Genomic DNA, 17,218 nt, shown 5'->3' with positions numbered 1-17,218 from the left:
CTATCAATCATTTCAATCAATCATTTTATCTGTGTATGTCCCCCCATCCCACCACCAAACTGCCTCCACCAAGCATAAGCTCCATGAGGTGTGTTTTTGCCTTCTTTCTCTCTGCTACACTTCCATATTATAAAATGTGCGTGCATCATGGGTGTCCAACAAAACTCAGTTGATCAAGGACCAGAATCTGCAACCTTGATGCTGCAAGTATGGCCCAGATGATGTATTCTTTCTCTGCTTGGAGGCACATTTTCTAGTAAGATGCCATAGAAATCAGAAACAGTGAAACAGATTTCTTAGAGGTCCAGCAGACTTTGCAATAAGACTTTCCTTTATACTCCTCGTTTACAAGTATTTATGATTCCTTCGTTTTTAAAAGTAGTTCTTTAATTCCATACTACTTTTATGTCATGTTTTTCAAAGACTGACAAACTGCAATGTACAGGATTACAGTTCACTTGCTAAAACCAGTAACATTGCGTATCTACAACATTTTATGTTTTTGACACAGTAAAGGTGTGGTTTTTCTGTGCTAGTTTTACTATTTTACCATCCTTTTCATTAGAAAATTTATTACTATCATTCTAGCTGTATCAGCCAGTTGAATATATTTTCAGCATTGCCTGCTTTTGCAAGATGGTATTTAAAATACTGAAGAATTGACTTTTTTTTAAATCCTGTGAATTGAACCTGAATTTCATTTCTGACTAACCAACTAGCAATACTGCCTTGTCATCTAAAGTTAGTAGGACTCCAGGAGTTTGTAAAAACATCAGTTTGGACAAGTCACCCAAGTGGGAGTTTAATGATCTGCAAAGTTCTGGGTTTGCTATTTCCTTCTCAGTAAACTTTAAGGATTTATAACAGACAACCAAATCACAGATTTGAAGACTATAAGTTAGAGGAATCAGTTGGAATTAGGACAAGGTTGAATAAGGAGCATAGATGGCCTTTCTTGCCACCTTCTTGACTACTTGAGCTCTTTCCTACCAAGATGAGAAGCTGGATTTTGTTTCTGGTTTCACCCTATCAGTATCTGGTATATAAATAAATTAATCTCTAGGATGCCTGTGTGGCTCAGCGATTGAGCGTCTGCTTTTGGCTCAGGGCGTGATCCTGGAGTCCCAGGATCGGAGTCCCACATTGGGCTTCCTGCATGGCGCCTGCTTCTCCCTCTTACTATGTCTCTGCCTTTCTCTGTGTCTCTCATGAATGAATAAAATATTTTTAATTAATTAATTAATCTCCTATTGCTTCACGGATAATGCCCGTAACAAACATTGATTTTCTTGTCAATAGTTTGAAACTTCTAGTAGTAATAGGATAAAGGGAGTGTGAGCAACCCCTCTAAAATAGGCCTTTCAAGGTAAGTGTTGGTTTGGTCAAGTACTGGGACAGCTGGGTTTAAGATCTCAGTCTATGAGAATCAAGTGTCACCAGTAGGTGGAGTGCTTGGCCAGAAATTCATGGGGGGCTTGGGGATGGGATGTTGGAGATGGAGAAGGTTGCCAGCTTAGCTATTAAGTGATCCAAGCAGGTCAGAGGATGCTCCTGATCCAGATAGTTTAGCAAATATCAGGAAGTGGGTATTTAACTAGATGAGACCCAAGACTAACTGGAAATGTGGGACATAGTGAAGGATGACACCACTAAACCAGGGCAGTCCTCCACAGAGTTCCAAAGACACCTCTTGGGCAATGGAGTCCTAATCTTTATTGCACACTGTCATAGCCCCCTGAGCCAGGGCCCTCTCCATCTGGCTGGCTGATACCCAGAACACACCATGATGTGGAACTGTGGATTCCAGCCACCTACACTTCAGCAGGTTGCCAACAGATGCCCAGCTCAGCTGAACATACAGGCTTGGTGGGATTCAGGAAGTTAAGGCCAGTGTGTCCTCTAATCACTGGTTCTCCATCTGGTACATAAATCTACACATTCTACTATACTGGTTGTTTAAATATTTGTGCCAGTTTGTCTCCCAAATATCCTAAGAGGCTCCTCCCTCTTGGACATGTGCTTTGCAAGCTGGGATTTTTGCAAAAAAAGTTAATAAACTGTCCATTTCCTTTTCCCTTCTTCCCCGTGCCTCACATTACCTCACCAGGCTTATACACCAGCCCCCTAAGGCTTTGAGTAGCATGAGCTTGTTCCTCAGAGCATGATCAGGTCCACATTCGCTGAAAAAAAAATTGAGTTTCTTGTAACTCAAAGTTAGATTAGACCCTGAGTGATGATGACCTTCTAAATGGCCAGTCACCCACTTCTGTGGCATCTCTAAAATATGTCTCTATAACCACTGCATAAAGGATGCCATTCCATTTTTATATTCCAATTCTGAGTCTGCTTCCAGTAAGAGGAGGTGATATTGGCTTGGATGAATGTGCCTCTGCAGTTGGCCCTGACAAAAATTGAACAATTGTGCTTGGAGGCTGCTTACTGTCCATTTGTGAATATGCTGTTCCCTGGTTATATTGCTTTGGATAAATTAAACTCCAAGGTAGGCTGGAACATTAATATACCCAGAATTTGAAGATATGACAAGTAGGTTTTAAGAGAATGAAGGTTGACAAAAAATTCTTTTGTGGATAAAGTCATTGAAAGGAAAGTCTCAAGTTTTTTAAACTTAGCCAGTGGCTCAAAAAAATCTTGATGCAAAGTGTAATGGCAAAGATTGTGACCCTACTGTATTTGCTAGGCAAGGTCAAGGTATGACAGGAGCACCTTCCCTTGTTGCTACAGTTCTGAATAAACCAACCATGCATCTCCCAGGGCTCCATTTGGAAACAAAGAACTCAATACAGGTTCTGGCTTGGAGGGAAAGAATCTTGGCTTAGGTAATGGAAATAACAAAGCAGCCAAATCAATGCAACAGGTCAATGTATTGAAACCACTGACAAGTTGGAAAAGCAAAGGAGTTCTACTTTGAAAAACTAAAGAATGTTGAATGGATTTGCCAAGAGAATATGGAAGAAGATTGTCCTGTGTTGGGAGTACGGCGTCTTGCTTTTGGGAGGAGCTAAGATGGCAGCATAGTAGGAGGACCCTACGCTGGTCTCATCCCTCAAACACAACTAAATAGACGTCAAATCTCTCTCAATACTCCAGAAATCAACCTGAAGACTGAACAAACAGACTTCACAACTGAAGGGAAGGAGTATGACATCACTGTACCACAGATGAAGCTTTGTGATACCTAATGAAGGCGACCTATGGGAAGAACCAGCGCAGTATTAACAGCCTGAGCCAGCAAAGCAGTAACATCTGAATTCTTCACTCCAAATCTTGGGCTTAATTGTAAAATGCTCTGTGTTATTCTTTGAAGACATGCTGGTTGGTTTCAATAAGCAAAATGCACACTTAAAGTGCCCATTGCAGAAATTTCTTTATTTCTCCAATAAGTTTAAGTTGGGATCATTATTCCTTACCTACAGTATTAATATCCAGTGGATTCACTTTGGAAATGAAGAGTCACATCTTGGGAGTTCACCAGGGGGTTGCTGGACAAGGTGTGTTATGTAGGACACGAAGGTGAAGACTCTAAAAAGAAATGTAAAGACTTGATTCACTGAATTGAAATACGATCCTGTGAAATATGATTACAAAACATTTTAGTGAGTCTTACCATACATAGGTGATAAGGGCAGGGGGGAGAAAGTACAAACAGAATTTTTCAGTTCTTACTTTATTTTAGCTCCCTGCCTTGTGAATAGTGTACACTTCTATCTCATTCAAGAAAGGATTTAGGATAAGATTCATATTTTTGGAATGTAATAAGTTGATACTTTCCTTGCTGACTTCAATTCTTCTTTCAACACTTTTATGGATATAACTCCTATACTTCCTAATACACTCATTTAAAATAATAAATTCAATGTTTTTAGCACATCCATGGAATTGTACAACCAGCCTCATTATCAATTTTAGAACTTTTTTCTTAAGATTTTTTATTTATTTATTCATGAGAGACACACAGAGAGAGGTAGAGACATAGGCAGAGGAAGAAGCAGGCTCCTCGCAGGGAGCCCAATATGGGACCCAATCCCAGACTGGGATCACACCCTGAGCCAAAGGCAGATGCTCAACCGCTGAGCCACCCACGTGTCCCTAATTTCAGAACTTTTTTTTATCACTTTTTTATCCTTGTGGGGTTCCACCCACAACCATTAGCAATCACCCCCGATTTCACTCAACCCCAAGCCCTACACAATCAAGAATGTAGTTTCTGTCTGTATATATTTACCTGCTCTGGATAGTTCATGTCAAGGGAATCATATCATATGTAGTACTTTCAGACTGGCTTCTTTCACTTACATGTCTTCAAAGTTTATCCATTTTGCAGCGTATATTGGTACCTCATTCCTTTTTATTGTCAAATAATATCCTGCCACATGAATATATCACATTTCATTAATCCATTTGTCCACTGATGTTATGCATAATGCTGCCAGGAATGCTCGTGTACAAGTTTTCATGTGAACACGTTTTCATTTCTCTTGGGTATATACTTAGCAATGGAATTGCTTGTGTCATATGGTAGTTCTGCATTTAACATTTCAAGGAACTGCCAGACTCTTTTCCAAAGTGGCTGCACCATCAATACTTCTTATCTTTAAAGTTTCTCAGTGTTCAGAGATTTGATCACTGTTCAAGTAATTTTCCTGTTTTTCTATGGCTTTGTTTTTTAAATCCATTAATCCCATATGGACTTCATCCTATTGTAGTGACCATCTAAATTTGGATTTTCCTCTAAATTCGCAGCCAGCGATTCCAGAATCATTGTTATGTAATCTTTAATTTCTTCATTGATACTTATTGTCTTCTTTTAGATTTCACAGTTATATATTTAATAAACTATAATTCTGCACTGTTTATGATGTTCCATTGATCTATCTGCATACACCCAAGTTAGTACCATACCATTTTTATAACTCTAACTTTGTTTTAATGATTCATATGGCTAATCTCTCCTTATCACTCTTCATTTTTGGAATATTTTTATTATCTCAGTTGAATCTTCAGAATACTCGCACTGACTCTTTTGGAAAAAATGCAGTGGGGATTTTTATCATTATTGCATTATCTTTATAAATTAACTTGAGAGAAGTCATTTTTAGAATATTTCATTCTTTTACCTTGAAATATGCTATTTCTGCAGAAGAAATTTCAAAACAAGACTTGCAGTTGTTTGCTCTTTGGACTGAAGGAGAAGGAAAAATAAAAAATGCTTCTGGGGCATCAAGTCTGAGGGACCAGAGGGAGCTTAGTATGAGACAACAGAGTATTGCAAAGGACTATTAAAAAGAAGAGGGCAGATTTTTTTCAGTGCTGCTTTGGAAGGCAGAGAAACAATATCTCATTACCAGGAGACAGAGTCAACCATATATAACAAACCATTTTACACAGAAGCACTCTCTAGAAATGAAAAAAATCTGCCATGTAAAGAGGTAAGACCTTCATTTCTGGAGGTATTCTCGTTGAGGATGGATTACCAAGTATTAAGAAGATGACCTTCCTGTGTTGAGTCCTGCTGTGTTGGGTTTGTCCTCCAAGTGGGGGTAGCTTTAGGATTATTCAAACAAGGGATTGGAATTCATGAAGAAGAAATGTAAAAGAAGATAGGAAAAAAGTTATGACCTTTAGATAGTGCTGAAAGGAAAGAGAAAGAAGAGCTATAGGGAGAGAAAGAGATGATGTAATTATTAAGTAAACACGAGAGAAAAATCACAGAATCAAGGACCATAGAAGGGTTGGCTAATAGTCAAGAACCACACAGAGCATAAGTAGATTAAGGCCTTGAAAGAGGCCTTTATAAAACCACTTTAGGGGCTTAAGACATCACTTTGGAGTTTCCGGTATTCTATTTTATGGAGACAATTATATACAAGAGAGATCCTCAAAAAAAAATTTTTTTAATTCTACATCTCTTAAAACTATCAAGATTTTACTTACTGGAGGAGGTGAGGATATCACTATAGAAGAAAACCATCTCAGGAAAGGGGAAGGGCTGGTTTTTAGCTCAGAGGAGGAAAAATATTTCAGAATCTGGAAAGAAGAACAAAGGATGTGTCTTAGCCTGGTTTCCTCAGAGACAAGAACATGAGAAAAACACATATCTGCAAATCTTTTGCTAAGATTGTGATCCCAAGAAGCAGCAGTGAAGGAGAGTGACACACTGGGAAGTTCTCTTATTGAGTTGCTTGACCCCACAAAGCACCTGAGAGGCCATTGGACACACATCTCAGGACTGTCTGTGTGGTGTGAGAAAACAGGCAGAATGTGTCTGCACCCTCCACTGGTCAAAGAATACTCCATGAAGCATTAACTCCCCAGCACTTCCAGGTTGTGTTTATGAGGATGCCAAGGGTTGTCTGCCTTGTTCCAAGCCAAAATGACAAGAGAGAAGCCTTAGCATAGAAGGCAAGAGGTGCTTGCAGGTTGCCTTCAGGCACAGCTGGTGGGACCCATGGCAGAACTATTTACCACAGCGGTGACTGGAGTAGAAAACAAGTATGGCTGAAAGAAGGTGGAGTGGTGCATAACAGGTGCCTGCTCCAAGATTTTTGCAGTTTAATAAAACATGTGTTTCTATGAACAGAGTGATTTAAAAATGGAGACCAGGTTCCTGGCTCCTCCCAAGAAAATAAGATGCAAGGACCTCTTCCAAGAATGAGGGCACTGTGGTAGGAATGAATATTCAGTATAAGTAGAGGAGAGTCATCAAAGCCACTGAGCAAGAGCAGACTGGAAGGATGGTCAGATAGTGCAGGGGTCCATTGAAAGCCAAGCATTAATGAACTTCTGGATCTTTGCATTGTCTCCACAAGAGGAGCTGAGAAGGCAGTTGTGGGGGCAATCCAGGTCTGGGCTGGTATGGTGTGTACAGCAAGGGCTGGGTGGGGAGTCATCAGAGTGGTGGGGAAGGCAGCATGGAAGCAGCTGATCACAGAGTCAAGAGTGGGTGAAACAGATGAAGTGAAGCCCAGGCACTGCCCACATAGACATTTCCATGAGGGTAAAGCAGAGCAGGAGTGGGGGGAGAGAAAGAACAAAAAGGAAACAGTGACAACTTGAAGGTGGAACAGAGCCACATGCTGATGACAAGGTCTAGAGCACAATCAGTGCTAACAGATGAGGACACAAGCCTCAGTATCCTGCAGCGGAGTAATAGGGATGTTCTGATTGACATATAAGAACCTGGAATGGAAAGAGAAAACCTGAGATACATCCTGAAGTTGCCCAGGATGGTGTAAATCCTAATAGAAGATACTGGTAATGATCTGGAGGCGGTTATGGAGTGGTAAGACAGACTTTGGATGATAACACGTGGAGAAAGGCTGTTGGACAGAGTGGAGTTAGAGGCTTTGCTTTAAAAGAGTTTAGAGAATGAACATGTTAATTAACAATCAAAGCAGATACTAAAGTTTGAAAACAAAGCAAGATTTGCCTCAACGCAGACTTCTAGCTGGCATTATTTCTGCAGGATAAGTTGGAGAGGTGTGTAGAATTTCACTCTTACTAAGTGCACTGAGTGTTATTTGAATGTGGTATTGGGAGCCTACATCGCTCTTGTGGGAAAGAAAGAGAGAGAGAAGAAAAGAAAAAGAAGAAAGAAAAGGAAAGAAGGAAAGGAAGGAAGGAAAGAAAGAAAATTAGTCAAGGGCAAAACTAGAATTCAAGCCCACAGTGAACAAACACTTGTCCACTACCTTTGACTCCTCAGCTGAACAAAGCAGGAAGCCTAAGGTGGGGTTTTGTTAGTTTTCCCAAACTCATTTTTGCTAAATCCCCTTAAACAGTGTGACATAGGTCACACCAACACTAAATGTTTTATAAGTGAGGGTTTTAGAAAGACAGAGATATAAACCCTGTTGTAAATGTTTAACATGCTACACACACAGATCCAGTCATATTCATCAGCAGCTGTTTGCTTGACCTTCAGGTTTCCAGGGAGGAACCCATCTCCTCACGCTCTGTGTCTTTGTCCCAGTGTCCCCCGCTCAGCAAGAGGTCCTGGGAGGTATCGATGTCCTAACAAAGAGTAATACTGACCACAGTCACCATTGTCCATGGCTCCTTTTGTGCACAGCTCATGCTTAATGCTTCATGTAGTTTCTCTTAGTTATAAAATACCTGTGAGCATGTGATGGTATCTTTCTCCTACAGACGGAACAGTCCAGAGCTGCTGTGGGGATTCAGCAATGTCCTCGAGGCGCCAAGCTTCCCCATGGTCCTGCTCTGCCCTCCTCAGTGACAGGATCTGCTCCTGCAATCTCTGTCTGTTCACCCAGGAAGAAGCAGCAGAGGAGGCAGTTACCAGCAAACAGCCACTCACCTGGTATTGGCCAGAACTTGTCCCTGGTATGTCATTCAGGGTTCAGGTTGGTTATAGACAACAGAGTCCACTCTAGTTGGTTTTAAAAACAAGGAATTTCTTAAGACATACGGATAGTTCTTGAGTCATGGGGAGGGCTGAACAGGCCCCAGGTAGAACTCAGAAAGTCCCCAGGGAATTAAGCTGTGGAGGGAGCTGCTGCCTCTTCCATAATCAGGAAGTTGAAGTAAGAGGCCACCTTCTACAGCAGGAAGCCAGGACCACAGACATCAACTCCAAGTCATGACACACATCTGCCATGACCAGGAAGCAAGTCTATCAGAAAGCACCAGCTCCTGCATAGGCCAATTCTGCTGAGGCCGATGTCAGCAAAAGACATGCTGAACTCTCTTCTTATTTCCCACTGAACTCAATTCCTAAACAAAGTCCCATGGTCCTCTCTCCATGTGACTTAGTTCCGGATCAAGGAGAAGTGATCAATAAAACTTAAATCCTATCTGGAGCTGCAGCAGCAACGGTAGTGGAAGACTGCAATTTACGTATTTTGCAGATGCAGGCAAGAGAGAAAGGCACTGGGACAGAGGTTCAGTGTGTCATACTCCGGTATTAGCCACAATTATTCTGGAAAGTTGGGACAGCTGGGCTATGCTTGGTCAGCTTTCCCCTCCTCTACTCTCAGGATTCCTAACAACATATATCATCTCATCGAATCCCCACCTCAACCTTTCAATGAAGTATTGCTATCCCTTTTGTAGATTAGGAAACTGAGGCTCATGAATTTTAAACAATAACGTTCCAGAAAGTAGTGGAATCATGATTTGAGCCAAAGTCCATGTCCGTCTGTTCTCACACGGTAGAATTTATATGTTTGCTTTGCTAAAACTAAATGCTGGGGATAGTGGATTCACTCTTCTCAATCCCCTTCCTCCAGACTGATTCACTGGCCTTCAAAGAGCTGAATAGGCTTGGTACTCTCCCATCTTCAAACCTTTGCTCTAGCAACATTCTTAATTGCTTTAGTAGCTTGGTCCCATGGATCATCTAAGATGCCAGATGACCTGGGTGTCAGGACTATATGGGATAAGGGAGGAGGAAACCTTCATCCATCAGCTCATATCCTCCATTGGCCAAAGACTCACTCTATGAGGCATTATTGTCTTTTTTCTTTATATCCGATTACTCAAATCCTAGCCGTCCTTGAAGGCCCAGATCAAATGCTACCCCTCCTCTACAAAGACATCTTCAATTTCCCTGCCAACAAGCAGCTCCATCTTCCCTGTAACTCCCATGTATTTTCTTTGTACTTCCCTTCAAACATTTCTCATATCAATTTATATAACTACCCCTTCCATATTATAGCTTCCTTGAAGACAAGAACTATGACATTGCTTTTTTTTTTTTTTTTAAGGTTTTACTTATTTATTCATGAGAGACAGAGAGAGAAAGAGGCAGTGACATAGGCAGAGGGAGAAGCAGGCTCCATGGTGGGAGCCCAATGCAGGACTTGATCCCTGGACTCCAGGATCATGCCCTGAGCTGAAGGCAGACACTCAACCACTGAGCCACCCAGGCGGTCCCAATGACATTTCTTTCCGTTGTACCTTAAAGCTCTTGGCACAGCACGTGTATATGGTAAGGGTTTACTAGATAAATAATACAAAAAAAATGAATTTCCTTAAAGAAGTGGTCTCTTCTTTAAAATACTGGATAATCAATCTCTGGGTAATTACAAATCAACTGCTTTAGTTTCCCTCGTGTTTTTCATTAGTGAGACATTCCTCCATCACCACCATCCATCTGATTTCTCCAGTATTTACTGACCCCCTCATCAGTAACATATACAGAATATTTTTTACATATTTCCTTGCTTTGTGGCTCTTAAAAAGTGAATGAAAAAAAAAAAAGAGGGAGAGTACAGGACATCTTTGGAGTTGAAATGAATTCATTTTCTCTTTGAAACAACCACAAGAGGACAGTTTTTACCCTAGTTCAGGCATTTGCATACATAACAATCCATCAGGCCAAAAAGAGTAGAACAAAGCATGAAAGTAAAAGCATGTAGGAATTTTCATGCTCTACACTTAGCCCATTCGATTCCCGCTACAGTAGAATTTCTTTCATTACTGTCGGCCCTTTGGGGTCAGCACACAGCACCACTCTCCCTATTTTCTTCTGGAAACTTTCCACTGTAGAACCCCAAGACAGTCACCAGCACTCACCAAAGCAGGTTCCGTCCTGCTGTGTGGGTAATGAAGCTGGTGGGCCGGCAGCTTCCTCCTGGTTGCCAGGGGAACGACCAGGGCCATTGGCCCTCTGAAAACGGAAAAGAACAGCAAGTGCAAGACCACGCATTCCATCCTGCCTTGCAGATTAAACCAGCTGTCAAGCCAGAGTGAAGAATCAAGCAGAGGTCTGCCGACTGGAAAAGCAACCCTCACGGTGGAACTCTGAGATGTAAGTACTTCCTCTGTTCTTTTTTGAAAAGCATGTCTAGCATGACGGGTAGTTTTTCATAGCTTCAGAATTTTTGCTCCCTGGCAGGCAAGTTCTGTGACCCTGTGAAGAGCCACTTTGGGCAACCCCTTTTTCTCACAGAATTTACATTTCCTGAACATAATGTACGCTTACGGGTGGCTTTCACCACGAAACAATTTTTTTTAGGCTTCCAGGCACATGCATTGCTCTTTACTGAGATTTTGCCTTTAAAAGGAAATGTTTTAGTGCCTTCAGCAAAGAGTGAAATGGTCTTCTCATTTAGTCTCTAAGCAGATAAACTCACTTAGGCTAATATTATATAAGAGACATCTTCATGGAACCTGGGCTTCTTGTTTCTATTTAAAATATTTGGCTCTATTTCCCTGTCCATCTTCAATGTGAAATCATAATTACATACGAGATGACCTCTTTCCTTATTGTGATCCCAAACAGAGAAAACTGGGAACTCTCAAAACATCAGTTTATATTGTTCCTTTGCTCTGTTTTTATCTAACAGTATTACATTTATTGCTTTTTTACACACTGCTCACTGGAAAACATAGAAAGATAAGAAGAAAGTATGCTTAGATGAGCATTAGCCATGGATTGGTTAACTTTTTAAAAAATGTGTCCTTTTATTTAAAAGTGAAAAATTTTGATAAATACTGTAGTTGAAGGCAAGAGGATAGGGGGTTTTTCTTTAGTTCAAACCTATAGCCTTACACAGTCTGCATAAATATTCTATCAGGTTGAGCTAGCAAGTAAGATGCTGGATATATGAGCATGAAGCTCAGGAACAGTTTGGGAGATGGTTCATCATCAGCATATAGACAATATTGAAGTCCATAGATTAGCATGCAATCAGGAAAGGAGTGGATATACACAGAGAAGGGAGCCAGGCACTGAACCAGAGGCAGCCAACAATGACAAGGAAGAAGGGGGATGCCAAAGAGACTGAGAAGGAGCAACCACTGAGGTAGCAGGAAAAACTGGAGAATATGGTGTCAGGGAAGAACAGAAAGTTCTTTGCTCAGAGAGAGAGTAATGGTGGAAAGAGGGCAAGCAAAATTAGATCAGGAAATTAACTACTGGATATGGGCATGTTGGAGGGTGGGAGTCACCAGAAAGATGAGGACAAGGGTTTTAATGGGGTGATACTAATAGAAGCCTGACTGGAGTAGCTTAAAAATCTAACACAAACAACATATGGGCTCTCTCTGTACAATTACAGATTTGCTTATAAGAGCTTGTTTTTAATATCTTTTATGGTAGACTGGTGTAGCCCTATAGGAGAAACAGGTTTGAGGCAGGCAAGAATAGCCATTCATGTCCCTAGCTACTACAGTTTCATGCAACAGGTAGGATTTAAAGATGCTTTGAGACGAGGCTGGTTTTTTAGCAGTTGGGAAATAGAAAACACTCCCAGACACAGGGAAAAACATAAGCCACATGAAGGAAGTCTCTCTCTCTTTCTCTCTCTCTCTCTCTCTCTCTCACACACACACACACACACACACACACACACACACACACACACCCCAAGCCCTTTCAGGACTTCCTCCCACAATATTTCCTGATGCCTCTCCCTTCCAGTTTTGATCCATTTTCCATAAAAGGATCATTTCCTGTTTGCGTCTCTGAATTGCCTGGCCTCCAAGGTCATCAAGAAAGCCAGGATCTTCTTGTGGCCAAAAGGGCTAAAGAATTCATTTGGAGTCACGCCTAGACATCATATCATGGGTACTCAGTTTGGCCCAAATTGTGATGCCCAGATGATCCACTGGAGCTCTGCTGTTGTCACAAAAGTAATCTTCAAGAAGTCAACGAGATAAGGAGGCATTCTTTTTAAAAAAAATATTTTAGGATAGTTTTAGTCTTAGAAAAATTGTGCAGATAGCATAGAGACTATCATGTGCCCCACATCCCGTCTCCCCTGTTGCTACATCTCACCTCATTATGCTACATACATTTGTCACAATTAATGAACTAATATCAGTACATTACTATTATTAACCAATGTACACATTTTTTTTTCAGATTTCCTTAGAATGCCCTATTTCTCTTCCAGGATCCTTAGCCATAATTCCCAGGAGGCATTTAAAGACCCTTACAAATCTTTTAAGAAAGCAGCAATGTTTGGAGCACCTGGGTGGTTCTGTTGATTGAGTGGCTGACTCTTGGTTTCTGCTCAGGTTGTGATCTCAGGATTGTGGGATTGACCCCTGTGTCAGACTCTGGGCTTGGTGTAGAGTCTGCTTGGGATTCTCTCTTTCTCTTTCTCTCTCTCTCCCTCTGTGCCTCCCCTGCTCACATGCACACTCTCTTTCTCTCTCTAAAGTAAATAAATCTTTTTTTTTAAAAAGAAAGCAGCAGGGTTTAAATTGCTTTTGGTTCCAATATTTCTAACTGAAACCACTAAAGGAAATTTAATTCTTACTTTTCTAAAATCAAATTGTTGGAATAGTTGAATACAGATGAAAGGGAAAAGCTTAAGGCTTACGTTGTGAGGAAATAGTTCAAGGCATTTTATGGGACTGTAATAATGTATAACACTAAGTGGAAGAGCTTACTCCTTTTTTATTGTTTTGGAAACAGGTAATTAAAATATTAAAGGTTTGCAAGCTTTTCTTTTCCCCCCCTCATCTCTTAGCAAAGGGATTGCTCTGACTCATTCTCCTTGGCAACCTCACATTCATATAATATAGGCCCAGTAATTTCAGCAAAGCTGTTCCAGGATAGTTTTAAAAACTGGGTGCTTAAATGTTGGGTTGTGGGGAAGTTTGCAGTAGGGGTTATTATAACTCCTCAACCGGGAGCAATTAGGGCAATGGCTTCTAATGCTCACGGCTATCTGTGAAATCAATGCTTACAAACTCTGCTCACTCTTCCCATAAGGCCTGGATGGGTGTGTGCAGTGAGGTAGAAGGACAGGGATCTGGGGCCTTGACTTGGGGCTCATAGTCCCCATTCCAGGCGACTGTATTTCGCCCTGTGTCTCCATCAGACTTACAGGAAAGTTCCAAGGCAACTGCAAACCTAGGTGGCACTCATTGCTAAAGCCACAGAGGTTGGGGATGTTTCATAGGATTTTTGCCAGGTGTCACTCAATGGCTTTAGCGGGGACTCATAGACAAGGCTTAGGATATCAAGTTCATATTTCCCATCCTCTCACCCATTCACAAAGTCTCAATATGCCTGCTTTGTCACAGCTAGGGCAAACACCAAAATTCCTTCTAAAAAAGATGAATTTTGTTTGCTGATTTGATAATGTGATGCACTCCACAATTCTAGGAGGTGAAAGGTAAAAGAAGAAGCAAAGGATCAACGATATGCATCTTTGGTTTAGCTAATGTAGGGATCCACTTGGGTAATATAAATATTTATGGAATGCCTCTATGTATCTGTGCTAAGGACTGGGGGAAAAACCATAAACAAAAAGACCAGAGTTTTGTCACATCAGAAACCTGACCTACACAGCATACCAACAGCAAGGGGTCCAGCATCCAATTTAGCAAATTAGCAGGTGAAATGAGTACCCGGCTGAGCTCAATGCTTTCAAAACAAAATGCCTGCTTTTCATTTGTTTCAAGTTGGTTCTTAGTCCAGTCTAGAAGCTTCTGAGCCCATTTCCATTATTAAATACATTTAATCTCAAAGCAGTAATCCATGGATCCTTGAAGAAATCCTGACTTCAACCAACCAATGAGCACAAATACAGTTAAATGAACATTAACCGCTTGTATTTTGCTGGTCTGTGCTTCCACCTACCTGATACAGGTCCTTGCCTCCTTTCCTAACATTGGTTTGACATAGTAGAGTCCCCAGGAATGTCTTACCCGTGCTCAGAAATTACGTTTTCACCTGATTCTGTCACCTCCACAACTGGATGTTGACTGTCCCTTGCCTTAGCCATAGGGCTCCCCACTGATTCACTACTTGAAGCGTAATGACCAGGGGAATCTCCAGTCTGTCCTCCTGGAAGGGCCAAGTGGTGTTGCCTGCCCCTCTTTCTTTATTGTGCCATAGCTCTCTGCACTCCATGCAGAAGTGGGGAGAAGGACTCTACCCCTAGCTCAGTGTCACATTTTGTCATCCAGATAGGGCCACTTGTGCCCCACCTTTCAGAGTTCTTGAGAGCAGTCTGTGCAGCCTCTGCCTACAGCTCCACTGGACTCAGCCCAAGGCCTTAATTAGTCTGGGCTGAGAAAAGACAAGTGCCATCCTGTCCTTCCACTCATCCCTGCCCCAGGCCTTCACACATCATCTTCACGCTTCCTTCTTTCTTCCTTGACAGTTCCACACATGCAAATAACTACTGGATACAGGCCCCCCTGTGAATTCATGAGACATGTCCAGATGCATCTGTTTAGGCTGGGCTGGGTCCAAACAGCATGACGACTCTGGACAGTTTTGAGCTTGGTATTTCAGAAAACAAGTAATGGAGTTGAGGATACAGTTACCCCAAGAGCTTATTTATGATCCAGTTTGGTGAGAGTAATAAGACACAAGAAACAATTAGCAAATACTGTAGGGCTGTAAACAGAGTTGCTAGTGCGTTTGGTCCAAAGGGTGGTGTGATATGGGTGTTTTGTAGTTTCCTCATAACCTCCTTATTAGTTTCCTATTACTACATAACGAATTTCTACAGAGTGGCTTAAAAGAAATTCATTCTCTTATGTTTCTGGATGTCAAAGTCCAAAAGCAGTCTGACTATGCTAACAGTCAAGGTGTCGACAGGGCTTATTCCTTCTGGAGGCTCCAAGGGAGAACCAGTTCCTTGTCTCTTCCAGCTTCTAGTGGTTGCTGGCATTCCTCATCTTGTAGCCATATCACTCTCATCTCTGCTTCTGTTGTCATGTTGCCTTTTTCTTCTCTGTCTCTTCCTGTTTTCTTCTTAGAAAGACCCTTGTGATTACCTTGGGCTCATCCAGATAATCCAGGATCTCCCCATCTCAAGATCCTTGACTTAATCACATTTGCAAAGTCGTTCTTGCTCTGTAAAACAACATTTATAGGTTCTAGGGATTAGGACATGCAACCTTTATGCAACCCCCACAGTATCTAGCAGGAATAAGAAGAGACCGGAGAGAAATTGTTTTGATCAAAGTCTATACCCTGCTGCTCCTTTAAACATTTACACACATTTAAATTAGCAGAAATCGCTGGACACTTCTTTCCATTTACTAGATGTGCTCACTAATGATTTCAAGGCTTCCCATTCCCCAGAATTACAGAAGAATATTTGCAAGTCAGAGTTATTTGTTACAGGAAAAATGGTGCAAAGAGGCATCTTTGCTTTACGTTGAGCCTGTTCTTTATTCAAATTTTTGAATAAGTAGTAAGTAGTGCATTAAAAGAAACATTAACTTTCTATTCCTTTGGGATGGCTTTTGGGATGCCCTGATAGAACATGTAAATTTATCCCTATTATCATTATAATTCTGACATTACAAAATATCATAGCTAATAAGTAATACTATAATACTATGTATATCATAGTATACTTAGTAGTAATAGTATTTCATGAATAACACTAATAGACTCTATATATTTCCACATGCACCCTGCTTTACTCATATTATATCCTAGTGTGGTAGGGATTATCATCCCCATGGGATGATGGGAGAAATGACTCAAAAAGTCATTTCTGAGTGGCCCACATGCACAGTGAGTTGAACATGAACCATCACAAAAATACTTTAAATTGTGTCCTCTGGAGACCCGAATGGCCTGCTTGATGCTAATTTTGCCTCAATGCCATCTTATGGAGGCATGAACTTTTGTTTCCGCCTTTTTCTAGATGAGGAAATAAATCAGATGATAGTAAACAGTTTAGCTCCTACTATATAAATCCAACACGATACCGATCATCTCAGAATCACGGTGAACTCCACTTTGTACCTCTCACAGTGAACTGTGTCAAGTTCAGTGACAGGGAAGTGCCCTTCATCAACAGAGTGTGCACACGGTGGTGCCTCCAGAAGTAGACACTTGGGAAGGCATGTGAAAATTCAGTGGCTCCTAGGGGGTGTGCTGTTGTGGAATGCGAAGAAAGAAAAGACAACCCTTATCACAGTAAGAAAACATTGAGGAGAGACCCAAATCAATGTGGCTTTCAACATTATTAGGATTTCAAATATTAAATGACAAAGCTATCACTCCTCTTTTAAATATCGTCTTTCGCAGTGTTTATCTGTAACCTGCCTCCTGCAGTGTGTTTGTGGGACAGAGACAAAGAAAAGAAAATGCCCCAAATCCTTTTTCTCAAAGAGCTTCTCAAGGTCCTGCACCTAATGGGTCCCCCATGAGCATCTCATCCACCTGAGCCATGAGCCTGCCCTTCCTCCTTGGCCTGCCTGGGAAGGGTGATTGTATAGCCACAGATGAATGGAAACCAGACCTGAGAAC

The 17,218-nt window shown here is 41.3% G+C and overlaps 1 protein-coding gene and 1 pseudogene across 2 annotated transcripts in view; both read left to right on the top strand.

The window, feature by feature from the left end:
• Positions 1-17,218, top strand: part of EPCIP (exosomal polycystin 1 interacting protein) — a 36,092-nt gene that overhangs the window by 10,071 nt on the left and 8,803 nt on the right. Inside the window, exon 2 of one of the 2 annotated variants that reach the window (XM_077879027.1) lies at positions 10,705-10,789. The gene's annotated coding sequence lies outside the window, so the exon portion shown is untranslated. Of the gene's footprint in view, positions 1-10,031; positions 10,790-17,218 lie in introns of those variants that run through there. The other variant, XM_077879026.1, reaches the window with a different exon arrangement.
• On the top strand, positions 148-5,360 carry LOC144301567 (microtubule-associated protein RP/EB family member 1 pseudogene; annotated as a pseudogene).

This window comes from Canis aureus, chromosome 30 (genome assembly GCF_053574225.1).
Source record: "Canis aureus isolate CA01 chromosome 30, VMU_Caureus_v.1.0, whole genome shotgun sequence".
Taxonomy (NCBI): Eukaryota; Metazoa; Chordata; class Mammalia; order Carnivora; family Canidae; genus Canis; species Canis aureus.
This window is presented reverse-complemented; position numbering and strand designations above follow the sequence as displayed.